General features: G+C 50.7%; 1 protein-coding gene across 1 annotated transcript in view; it reads left to right on the forward strand.

Annotated features, from left to right (window-relative positions):
* Positions 1 to 13,179, forward strand: part of Ccn (cellular communication network factor protein Ccn) — a 344,692-nt gene that overhangs the window by 242,909 nt on the left and 88,604 nt on the right. The window lies entirely within an intron of this gene.

The following is a 13,179-nucleotide window of genomic DNA, read 5'->3' on the forward strand; positions in this document are numbered from 1 at the left end:
TGGTCAACTTGCTTGTGCTACCTTGACGATGTCATCGTTTTTCACCAACATTTGGCAGTCATTTTCAGCTCCTCTCCGCCATTCTCTAGGTATTCCGCAATGCCGGCCTCCAGCTGAACTCCTCAATATGCTGTTTCGGACAATGTGAAATAACCATACTCGACCATCTCGTCAACGCGGTGGGTGTCGAGCCCGATCCTGAAAAAGTTCGCGCCGTGAAGAATTTTCTCGTACCTTATTCGGCTAAAGACGTACGAAGTTTCATTGGATTGAGCTCCTATTTCCGCCGTTTCATCCGTAATTTCCCCGACATTGCGCGTCCCCTTACTGCGCTCCTCAAAAAATACGTTTTTACACGAGGCTCACCCCAAGCTGCTGCCTTTTCGGCGCTTCTCGATGCCCTCATGACTTTTCCTATTTAAGCGCATATTGATCTGACTGCACCGACGGAAGTTCTCACAGATGCCAGCGGCCAAGTTATCGGCGCCGTCCTCGCTCAGCGTCAGTGCGGACACGACTGCGTTATTGCGTATGTTAGCCGCCTACTGTCCACACCGGAGAAGAATTACTCAATAACAGAACGAGAGTGTCTTCGTCTTGTCCGGGTTGCCGCCAAGTTTCGTTCCTACCTGTTTGGCCGCATCTTTACCGTCGTAACTGATCATCATGCTCTATGCTGCCTTCCTTCGCTCATAGACCTTACAGGCCGCATTGGTCGTTGGGCTCTCCACCTCCAAGGACACTCGTTTTCGGTAGTGCACAAGTCCGACCAGCTCGATCAATATGCAGATTGCCTGTCACGGTATCTCGCGGATTCTCTTGGCGTCATCGAGCAAGACACCGACGCCTGCGTCTTGTTTATCTCCGACCTCCTTCATATAGGGGACGAACAACGCCACGACTCGGAGTGACGTTCTACCCGCCGTCGCTGCTTAGTGGCTTTGGCGTTGTGCTGGTAAGCACCGAGGTCGCGGGATCAAATACCGGCCACGGCGGCCGCATTTCGATGGGGGCAAAATGTAAAAACACCAGTGTACTTAGATTTAGCTGCACATTAAGCAATTCCATGTGGTGAAAATTAATCCGGAGTCTCTCACTAAAACCTGCCTCAGAATCAGGTTGTGGCTTTGGCACGTTAAGTTTCACAATTTAATTTCAATTTGAATTCTACGTTCCATCATCGACAGTCTTAGCCCTATCACACTCGACCCTTCACTCCAATTGTTCTGTCTTCACATCGGCACTTTATACCGCCACAACATGCATCCCGACGGCCCTGAACGCCGTCTCGTCGTGCCTGCCTATCTGCGGTCAGCTGTCCTCCGCCAGCTTCGTGATGAGCCCACCGCTGATCACCTTGGTGTCGCCCCCACTAATGGTCGCGTCATGCGTCGTTTCTTCTGGCCTTATTGTTTCTACCACTCCGTGCGACGATATGTCGCTAGCTGCGACCAACACCAACGCCGCAAGCGGACAGCTATACTTCCGACCAGCTTGCTTCATCCTATCGGCATCCCCACGGAACCGTTCTTTCGTGTTGGGCTCGACCTTCTTGGCCCCTTTCCAACCTCAACATTAGGCAACAAGTGGGTCGCCGTGCCAACCTGCTATGCGACACGATATGCCATTACCCGGGCCCTCACGACAAGCTGCGCTACGGATGCTGCTTTCTTCTTTATGACATCATCTTCCATCATCGTGCACCTCGACAATTTCTGACCGACCAAGGCCGGTACTTTTTGTTTCACGTCATCGAGGACATCCTTCGTTCATGCTCTACCCGCCACAACCTCACAACCGCTTACCACCAAAAAACGAAAGAACTCACAGAGCGCCTGAATCGAACTCTGACCGGCATGCTTTCTATGTACGTTTCTGCTGACGACCGTGATTTGGGCGGTACTTTGCCGTATGTTTCTTTCGCCTACAACTTGTCCAGTCTTGACACCACTGGCGACTCACCGTTTTATCGTCTCTTTTAACACGACTTCTCAGCCTCTTCATACTTTATTTCCCGCTGCTCTAAGTTCATCCACTATGTACGTTCACAATGCCATAGCGCGCGCCGGTACAGCTCGGCAGATCATTCATGAACGGCTCACAGTGTCCGAGGCTTCCCAAAAAGCCGTGTATGACCGTCGCCACAGAGACGTTTGTTACTCCCCAGGTTTCCTCGTGCTGCTGCAGTCTCCGTCTCGCCGTACCGGTCTCTCCTATCCTATCCCGCTGCGATTGTCCTTTGCAGGGTGGTACGCCAAGTCCCCGACCTTGCATATGAAATGGAACCAGTCGTCGAGCCAGCGCCGTCTACGCGACCACCGTCTGCTACGGTGCACGTTGTGAGACCTAAGCTGCACGTGACGGCCCCTTCTGGTCTGCCCTAACAAGCGCCGGGTCGGCACTTTCGCCCGAGGGGGGGGGGGGGGGGGGGGGGGTTAGTGCCACGAGACAGCGTAGGGCTGGTACTGTCGGTAGGACGGCGACAACAGCGACGAAGTGGCCAGAGGCACACGATAGTGGAGCATCAATCGCCGCTTCTTGTGGCTATGACAACCTTGTATATAGTATTAATTTGTAAATACACGCTATTCCCGTAGCAATATGTAAGAACTGTTTTGCTTTTGTCCGGCTACTCTCTCTCTCTCTCTTTCTCTCTCTCACAATGCGTCTGCCATGGCGATTCAGCGGCACCTTTCCTTACGTATACAGACCTACCGTACATACTTATTTAAGAATACAGATTCTGGTCTTACCAACTAGATTACTTAGTCAGTGTTGTTTATGTCGCCACACGTTTTACATCGGTGAAAAAGGGCGACAGAGTAGCCAGTAATGGAGGTTGACAAAGAACCACCCACCAAAGACGAGGAATAACAACGGTGGCAATTTCCGTCAATGGCACGTTAAAATTATACGAAGTATCGACGAACATGAGATATGTAAAATTCTCCAGCGAACGAACTTCTTTGTCGATTGCCGACGCTGAATTCTTTCTTCGTGCGTGTAACAAATTTGAGACAGTACTTCCCATGATTCTAAAAAGTAAGTCACCAAATTAAACAGGTGCGTCGTATTTACGGCTACAGGAACACCATCCGGTTCATGTATATTTCTAGCAATTTTTAAAGTATATTTGAACTATATTGAGAAAACTTCTATATACGTAAGTGCAGTATAAAATTGAGCATCACCGCAGAGGCCACCTCGTTAACACGCCGATCGCTGGCATTAGCGTCTGCATGGCACCCAAACTCCGACCTGTGACGAAGCACGCTTACGCCATAAAGCCAAGTTTATGCTCCCATAGTTGGGGGACGCAAACCACCAGGCGTACGAAAGAACGCAAACAGGTGTACAAAAGCATGCAAGCATGGCGTGTGCGGTACTCAATTTGGGCATCGCAAAGAAGTTTGGGTGCGATATTTCTAAAGCTCTCAACTATCTACAGGAACTTAGTTCTGCTCCCTGGCAGGACTTCTTACCTGCTGAATGCCGACCAGTCAGTTTCCGCATAAGGTGCTAAAGCAAGGTTGCTAACAAGGTACCGACTCGCCAGGCGTTCGCAACAGTGCCGACATGTCATTTTCTACTTGTCGGGTTTTTTTTTTCTTTTTTGTTATACCTTTCGATGAATCAAGGCTCAAGCCCTCTTCCCTAAACCTTATAAAAATACTGGAAGGCATCAGAGCACCCGAAATGATTTACTATAACACTTGTTTCTATATACAATGACAGATAGGCTCAGGTATCGAGACCAACTTTAGCATGAGTGTAAACTATCTTACATATTTAAACCTCATGCTAGCCACGTGGCATCCTTTTCCGCGCGGGAGGCGTCTAGGCAGAATTTCTAGAACTTCGCAAATATCTGTCTTAACTCCTTTCAGCCCGGTGGGAGTTGCGTTCAGCAGTCTGAAGCATACAAGTTGCATCGTCCAAGATTTTCTTTCAAGTAAACAAAGCAATACGGTAGCAGAGACACGTGCGCAGATTAGGCCGAAGTGTGAACAAAAACGAAGAGGAGAGAGGACAGAGAGAGAGAGAGATTGATGGCCAAAAAAAGAACTCTAGTTCTGTCGTCCGAAGTTAAAAAGAATATATATGAAGGTAGTAGCTACTTCCGTACACATGCTAAGGCTGACGTGGGAAGCAGGAGTAACAAGTAAAGGAAGACGCACTGCGGTGCAGTTATAGAGCGCGTTTAGACTACGCGAATGGCCTCCCGTTAACGAGGAAATCGCGACGTTCTGCGCTGGTTAGGCTGGCAGTCTCGTCTACCCCGACGCAGGTAATTCACTTCTTCTGGCCTCGTAACCTGTTACTAGACCCGCGAGGACAGTTGGGATGGGCCATAAATAAACGGGAAGAGCGTCGAGTTACTCCTTCCGGCGATACCCTACCCTGCAGTGCCGTTTTCCTATTTCGCTGCCTTGAAGAAAAAGAAAGAAAGAGAACCCACGTTAAGTAATGAACGAATGCTAACTAGTGCTAAAATAGTTTAGCAAATGGACTGCCATCATATACAGGCTTATCGCTGCAGCTTTTCAAATAAGAACTCACTGCCGTTCCACTCTGTGAAGAAGGATGACCAGCGAAGCTGTGTATGTGGGCGCCTTAATGGCGAACTGCACCTCCACCGCGGGACGGCCTGGCATTGCACTATCTTAGGAATCGGCCCACGTATGGGGAGTGCCTAACGCCTGCTTCGCCTCCGCTACCTGTCGGGCCGGCATTGCACTAGCTTCAGGATCGGCCCACGTATGGGGAGTGCTTATCGCCTGCTTCACCTCCGCCGCGGGTCGGCCCTGCATTGCACTATCTTCGGGATCACGCAGAAGGACGACGACGAAGTGCCTTCTTCTTAGAACGCTTCTATCTGTGTTCTCTGTTTTCCGACGAATTCTTCGGAATTTCCTGGTGCCTCGGCTCCCGGTTTTGTGGCCATGGACGCGGAGCCTTCCAGAGGCCCTCCTGGCCAGAGGTCATCAAGGCCGTCCCTCAGGAGGAAGAGAGGAAGCGTGCTCAGTGACACCGAGGACACTGAGCTATACTCAATGTCGCATGAAGACTCATCGGATGATAGCTTCATCACTGTCCGCAGAAAGAGGGCCAAAAGGAGGACTGTCAACGCGAACCCATCAACGCAAGCGAGCACGGTGACTCTGAAGTCAAGGCCTGAACGCTGGCCTCACGCCATCGTGTTCGTACCCGAAGAGCCCTCAAACAAACTCCGACTGCTAAACAGGCAAGAACTATCTGTTTTCTAGGAAGGGGTCGTGCCGAATGAAATTAAGGACATTCGTATAAATGCACGCAAAAATGTCCTCGCAATTGATGTTAACAACGGGAGTGCGCTCGAAAAACTGAAGCAAATCTCGGTGCTAGGGCGCATCAAAGTGCGTTCATATATCCCGATGGATGACGCATCCACAGCAGGTGTCATTTATGACATCGATGTCGCCATTACCAACGCGGACTTGCCTATCCTCGTCAAACCAGCAAGTGAGGGTGTTGTCATCACGCGTGTGAGCCGCCTTGGAACATCGCGCTGCGTCAAACTGATCTTCAAAGGACAATGCTTACCAACACACGTCAAAGTCGGTCACTTCCGACACCCTGTTCGGCCCTTCGTACAAAAGCCTCTTCAATGCCATCAGTGCTTTAGGCTGGGACATGTCAAGGGTGTCTGCCCAAACTCGATACTGTGTCCCCGTTGTGCTGAACCTCACGCGGAGGAGACGTGCCAGGCTACTGTCCTAAAGTGCGGCAACTGTAATGGTTCCCATGCTGCCTCGTCTAGGGACTGCCCTCGCATCAAGAAAGAGGTCGCTGTTCTCAAGCAAATGGTTCGGGACAATTCGACACACAGGGAGGCTGCTGCAACGATCCGGCGTCGGCGTCGGCGTCACCGAACCTCCTCAAAAAAGGCAGAACCGCGAAACGAGGGGTCCGCTTCCATTGTAGCACCCACGTTCTCCAATCAGGCCAAAAAGGGGCTGAACAGCACAAGGGAGTCGCCTGAAAGGAATTTGTCTCAAAAAGAATGGCCTGCGCTTCCGAGCCAGCAATCTCCCACAAAACTACAGATTGTCAAGCCCGCCCGGGAGCCTACTCTTGCCGCTGATGCCACGCCCAAAGCAGATCGTCAAGTCCTTTCAATGCTGCGTCCCCTCATAGATGCCATTCGAGTGATTCTGTCGAACCTTGGAGCTACGTCTGCTCAAAATGCACTGAAAGTACTGGACGCCTTAAGCCCAGTGCTTGAGTCCCTCGAATAGAGACATGGCCAGCCATCGCCCATCGTTTCGAGAGGAAGTCAAGGCAGCGTCAATCATACAGTGGAACGCAAGAGGACTAAAATCACGCCTTTCGGACTTTCGTCAGTATATATATACTAATTTGTTCCCAGTCATTGTCATATGTGAGCCTAACGTATCAAAACCAGTCAGATTATCGGGAGACGAAGCTGTTATATCCGCAACAACTAATGCATGCAGCAAAGTCATCGTTTTTATTCGTCGAAAACTGACCTATGTTCGCCAGCCGATTCCGCTTCATGATAAAAATCAATACGTTTGCCTAACAATTAAAAAGGGCAAACTCATGTTTACACTTGTAGGCGTTTATATATCGCCTTCAAGTATTTTTGATCCCAAACGATTAACGAACATCTTGTCTGTGTGCCCTGCCCCATATGTCATCATCGGAGATTTTAATGCGCATCATATAGCATGGGGAAGCGCAAGAACAAATGCAAGAGGGCAAAGACTTGCAAACTTCGCCTGTAACCACGGCCTTTCACTCCTGAATGACGGCAGCCCAACGTTTATACGAGGCGTGAATTATGGCAGCTGTCTTGACCTAGCTTTCGTCTCCAGCACTTTCACAAGATATGTTAAATGGTTTTCGGATATCGAGACACACAGGAGTGATCATATTCCCACATACCTTGTCATCAAAGGAATGTCCAGTCCCACCCCACGGAACACCATACGATTAATTGATTGGACCACTGTTACGTCCACCATGGAGGATGCTTGTCGAGAGGGCTTGTCCTCTGGATTAGAGGAAGCAATCAAGTCTGCAATGCTACACGCCGCGCGCACGGTCACGGTTTCGTCGAAGCGCACGGAATTGGATATAGAGTTGGAGCGACTTCGTGCACTCCGTCGTCGTGCGGAGCGGCGTTACCGGCGTACGAAATCCATCGAAGACCTTAGAACAGCCAGACGACTACAAAAGAAAATTCAACGTCGCATGGATAAATTGGCATCTCGACGTTGGACAAGATTTTGCCAGTCACTAGACCCCCGAAAGCCACTTTCCCACATCTGGAGAACCATACGTGGTCTACGTTCCCTCCCTGAACAACGCTTCCCATTCAAAGCGCTGGCGCTCTTCAAGGGGCGGCTAGAGGCTGATGTTGCAGAGGACTTTTGTGCAAGGATCGCTGGCCAAGCAACCGGTCCAGGCTTTCCAGCCCCCAGTCGCATCCCTGTTTCACGTGACGGCCGCATGGATCTTCCTTTCATAATGGAGGAACTAGAAGCGGCTCTTGCTCTATGCAGGCGTTCTTCATCCGCGGGACCGGATGGAATATCCTACCGCGCCTTGAACAACCTGAGTGATAGCGCACGGAGAGAACTGTTACATGTCTACAACTTATCTTGGCAGGATGGCATGGTTCCCGAAGAATGGAAGATAAGCCGCTTGGTCCCTCTCCTGAAGCAAGGCAAGTCCCCACTTGAACCCACCTCATACCGCCCAACAGCGCTGGCCAGCTGTGTGGGAAAGATAATGGAAAAGATGATCCTTGCCCGCTTGGAGTTGTACCTGGAGCACTACAACATGTTACCGAATTGCATGGCTGGGTTTCGACGAGATCGCTCTTCAGTAGACAGTGTTGTTGATCTCGCTACGTACGTCCAGCTTCAAAAGTCACGCAAAAAGACTATCTGCAGCTTTGTTCTTGGATGTCAAGGGGGCATACGATAACGTATCTCACGAGGCTATCCTCGATGCTCTTGAGATGGTTGGCCTAGGTGGTCAAGTTTTCCAATGGATCTCTCATTACCTTTTTATGAGATCGTTCTTTGTCTGTACCGGTGATGGCAAAACGGCACTACACTACACGTACCGAGGTGTTCCTCAAGGCGGTGTACTAAGCACTACCCTATTCAACCTCACACTCATTGCTCTCGTTGATCATCTGCCAGCAGCGATCAAGATATCAATGTACGCCGATGACATATGTATATGGACCTCAGGTGTGACACGTCCTCAGATACGTGCAAGACTTCAAAAAGCTGCTACTCTAACAGCTATATACCTCCGCAACCAAGGTCTTGAAATCTCGTCAGACAAATGTGCACTGCTGGCGTTCACTCGCAAACCAATGACACCCTACGTCATATCAATAAATGGCCAGATCATTTCTTATGAGAAGACTCACAAATTTCTTGGCATAATCATTGATAGAGATCTCTCATAGAGCCCGCACGTGACCTACTTGAAACAGCGTCTGACAGCAATCTCCCAGCTTTTCAAGTTTCTGGGCGGAAAGACTTGGGGAATGTCAGTGCATGCAATGTTGGAATGGCACAGCGCTCTTTTTCTGGGCATCTTGAGATACAGTTTGCCCGCACTGACCAACACCTGCTAGACAAATCTTCGTGCTCTACAGGCTATTCAAGCTCGGGCTCTCAGGGTTTGTCTTGGTTTGCCAAAATGCACATCGACAGCAGCGACTATTACGATTGCTCGGGACCAACCTATACAAACACACATTGCGGTAGAGGTGTTGAGAGTGCACATTAGGCACGTTGCCCGTGCCTGTTCCCACCATCTGGCAACACTATCGTCAGAAAGGCCGCAGGCAGCATTTTGTACTACGATTTCGAAGTATTATACCTGCCTCCCATCAGGCTTCACCCCCGCAACTAAGCCATCGATTCCTCCATGGTGTTTGGCTCGACCCGCAGTACACCTCACCGTACCAGGAATCAGGAAAAAATCTGAGCTGTCATCACCTGCTCTTAAACAACGAACTCTGCTCCTTTTGCACGAGAGGTACGCCGAACACGTACATATTTATACTGATGGATCGGCAACTCTCCAGTGTTCCTCTGGAGCCGTGGTCTTCCCAGCGAAAGCCACCACCATCAGTTTCAAGACATGTCACCCAACGACACCGATGGCCGCGGAACTTGCAGCCCTTCGCGCTGTACTTCGTCTCGTCAGCCAAGAACAACCTCGAAGATGGTCAATATTCAGTGACTCGAAGGCTGCACTGCAATCTCTGCTATCGGCCCTGCGGCGCGGACCACACGAACAACTGGTATTTGAGATTAGAGAACTCATTCATACCTTAACTGATAAAGGACACCACGTGACATTTCAGTGGCTTCCAAGTCACTGCGGAGTCATAGGGAACGAACACGCTGATAGCGCTGCTCGGTCAGCTCTTCAAGGGGACGAAGAGGAGCCGATACCGTTATCAAGGACAGATGCCGCTCGAAAACTTCGATTGATCAGCCCTGACATCACGTTCTCCTTGTGGAACGCTGGAAGTTTTCACGACTACCGACTCCACAATCTTGACTCCTCTCTACGCCTTTGTATTCCACCTGGACTTTGCCGTCGCGAAGCTACCCTGCTTTGTCGACTATGGCTAGGGGTGGCTTTCACCAAGTCTTTCGCATACCGAATTCGATGGGCCGACGACGCCTCGTGTGAGGACTGTGGTGGCGAGGAGACTTTTCAACACCTTCTTTGTGACTGTCCTCGATATAATTTACAGAGACAATCACTCGCAACCGCGATAGCGCGCTTTGACAAAAGACCTCTCACAGAGGAACTTATTTTAAAATACCGCCATCATAAGCCTTCGCAGCAGAGGGCGACGAGTGCACTGTTGCGGTTTTTGAGGGCGACAGAATTGGACAGGCGGCTGTAGCCTGAACAGATGTTGACAGTGCTTCAAGTGTCACTGTGCTGTGCGATGACAGTATTCAGTGACAGTGACCGATTGTGATTGTGTGTCTATTCTCCTTCTTTTCCTTATCTCTACTTTGTTACCACTTTACCTCCCCCTCCCCTCTCTCCCCAGCGTAGGGTAGCCAACCGGATCTTTTTCTCTGGTTAACCTCCCTGCCTTTCCCCTTTCCTCTCTCTCTCTCTCTCTCGGGATCGGCCCACGTATGGGGAGTGCTTAACTCCTGCATCACCACCGCCGCACGTCGGCCCGGCATTGCACTATCTTCGGGATCGATCGGCCCGCGTATGGGGAGTGCCTAACGGCTGCTTCACCTCTGCCGCGGCTCGGCCCTGCATTGCACTATCTTCGGGATCGGTCCACGTATGGGGAGTGCTTAACTCCTGCATCACCACCGCCACACGTCGGCCCGGCATTGCACTACTTCTGGATCGATCGGCCCGCGTATGGGGAGTGCCTAATGGCTGCTTCGCCTCCGCCGCCGGTCGGGCCGGCATTGCACTAGCTTCAGGATCGGCCCACGTATGGGGAGTGCTTAACGCCTGCTTCGCCTCCACTGCCGGTCGGCCCGGTATTGCACAATCTTCGGGATCGGTCCACGTATATGGGAAGTGCTTAACGCCTGCTTTACCTCCGCCGCGAGTCGGCCCGGCATTGCAGTAGCTTCAGGCTCGGTCCACGTATGGGGAGTGCTTAACGCCTGCTTCGCCTCCACTGCCGGTCGGCCCGGTATTGCACAATCTTCGGGATCGGCCCACGTATATGGGGAGTGCTTAACGCCTGCTTTATAGTGCGCGTTTGGTTCCATCCTATCTAACGCCACCTCTACATGTGTTTTGTTACTACGATCAGGCGCAGATACCAGCAGCTCTAATAATCTGCTTAAGTCCATTAGGAGGCTTTTTTTTTTCATTTTCGTTTCTCGCGCGTTCTCTTTTTAAGCCGGGCAGACTGAGGGTAGGTAGCCCACATATAGTAAAGTGAAAAGAAAAGAACGAAGGCACCGTTGAATATCATGCGCTATTTCATTTAGAGGTATGTGAGCTTAAGAGATACCTATGAGCGGACAATATTTGTACAGGTTTTATTCTTAATTTACTGATTGACTATGCAGAAAACAGGTGCGCTAATTTGTTGGTCAAAGTTCCATGCTATACAAGTCTCAGCCTTCAAGGCACGTAGCAGATGCCAAAGAATAGGGTAGCCGGATTAATAAAAAAACTGAGAGCCTTGGCTTCCAAGCGCTCGTCTATTAAGAGACCTGTCTGCTTTACTATGAGCCGACATTATATGTACAGGTCTTAAGTAACTACGGGAAGTACCGGTGGGCACACTGGCACTATTTCTTGGGTCAATTCGGTGTCATATACACTTAGCTTATATGTCCTAACATGCAAGATACCGACCGACCGACACTAAAACGCACTGAGCTAGGCAGAGATAGCTTATAGGTAGCTTAGAAAGCTTCGTTAAATACATATATTTCGTGACTCTAATACAAAAATGCCAAAACCTCCCAAGCACGGTGTGAAAGCAAATGGGACGACCGTATTTTCTTTCTTTACTCCCAGGCGTTGAGAATATTACAGTGGACCGTTTATGATATCAAATGCGATTAAGGATCAATAGAATATAGCAAATGCAATACATAACCCTCCTCCCCCCCCCCCCCCCCCAATAAAGACAAAGAAAAGATTGTTGAAGCGCAAGCGGTAAATGCATGTATGCACTGTTTGCATATCAGTTCTATAACAATTATAATAGTCAAGAACAGCGGTTTATTGCTTTCAAATGAAACTGTTCGTCCGTACATGCATTTCGTTAAAGACACTTCTCGGCGCCAAGTAGCCTCTGGTTGTAAAAGAAAAAAAATATAGTGAGCATCGTTGCGCAGCATTGTTGCCAACTTTGCTAACATTTTCTCTCAAAAAATCTGAAAAGCTGAAATGAGCAGAGTAACAGTGATTTACGTCGACAAGTCGGGGATCTGGGACTCTCGAACAAAGACATCAGCTTTCAAGCTCTTATCTCAGATTTTCAAAAACTACTCCGCCGCGTGCAATCAGCGCCTGGAAGGTATTGCGCGAGCTTTTGTTCATTAATCACGCGACGAAAGTGATTACATTGCCTCATTCACGCACAAGTTTTGAACGTAATTGGTTGCAGATTATGTGGTGCCGCAAACGCGGAGTCTCTGAGTTTGCAGCTTGCGCAAATGGAAGACGGATGGTTTAAATGGCCCGCGTATGGGGAGTGCCTAATGGCTGCTTCGCCTCCGCCGCCGGTCGGGCCGGCATTGCACTAGCTTCAGGATCGGCCCACGTATGGGGAGTGCTTAACGCCTGCTTCGCCTCCACTGCCGGTCGGCCCGGTATTGCACAATCTTCGGGATCGGTCCACGTATATGGGAAGTGCTTAACGCCTGCTTTACCTCCGCCGCGAGTCGGCCCGGCATTGCAGTAGCTTCAGGCTCGGTCCACGTATGGGGAGTGCTTAACGCCTGCTTCGCCTCCACTGCCGGTCGGCCCGGTATTGCACAATCTTCGGGATCGGCCCACGTATATGGGGAGTGCTTAACGCCTGCTTTACCTCCGCCGCGAGTCGGCCTGATATTGCAGTAGCTTCAGGATCGGTCCACGTATGGGGAGTGCTTAACGCCTGCTTCGCCTCCACTGCCGGTCGGCCCGGTATTGCACAATCTTCGGGATCGGCCCACGTATATGGGGAGTGCTTAACGCCTGCTTTACCTCCGCCGCGAGTCGGCCTGATATTGCAGTAGCTTCAGGATCGGTCCACGTATGGGGAGTGCTTAACGCCTGCTTCGCCTCCACTGCCGGTCGGCCCGGTATTGCACAATCTTCGGGATCGGCCCACGTATATGGGGAGTGCTTAACGCCTGCTTTACCTCCGCCGCGAGTCGGCCCGGCATTGCACTAGCTTCAGGATCGGCCCACGTATGAGGAGTGCTTAACGCCTGCTTCGCCTCCACTGCCGGTCGGCCTGGTATTGCACAACCTTCGGGATCGGCCCACGTATATGGGGAGTGCTTAACGCCTACTTTACCTCCGCCGCGAGTCGGCCCGGCATTGCAGTAGCTTCAGGATCGGTCCACGTATGGGGAGTGCTTAACGCCTGCTTCACGTCTACCGCGGGTCGGCCCGGCATCGCACTGTCTTCCGCATCAG

The sequence above is a fragment of the Dermacentor andersoni genome, chromosome 1, assembly GCF_023375885.2.
Source record: "Dermacentor andersoni chromosome 1, qqDerAnde1_hic_scaffold, whole genome shotgun sequence".
Taxonomy (NCBI): Eukaryota; Metazoa; Arthropoda; class Arachnida; order Ixodida; family Ixodidae; genus Dermacentor; species Dermacentor andersoni.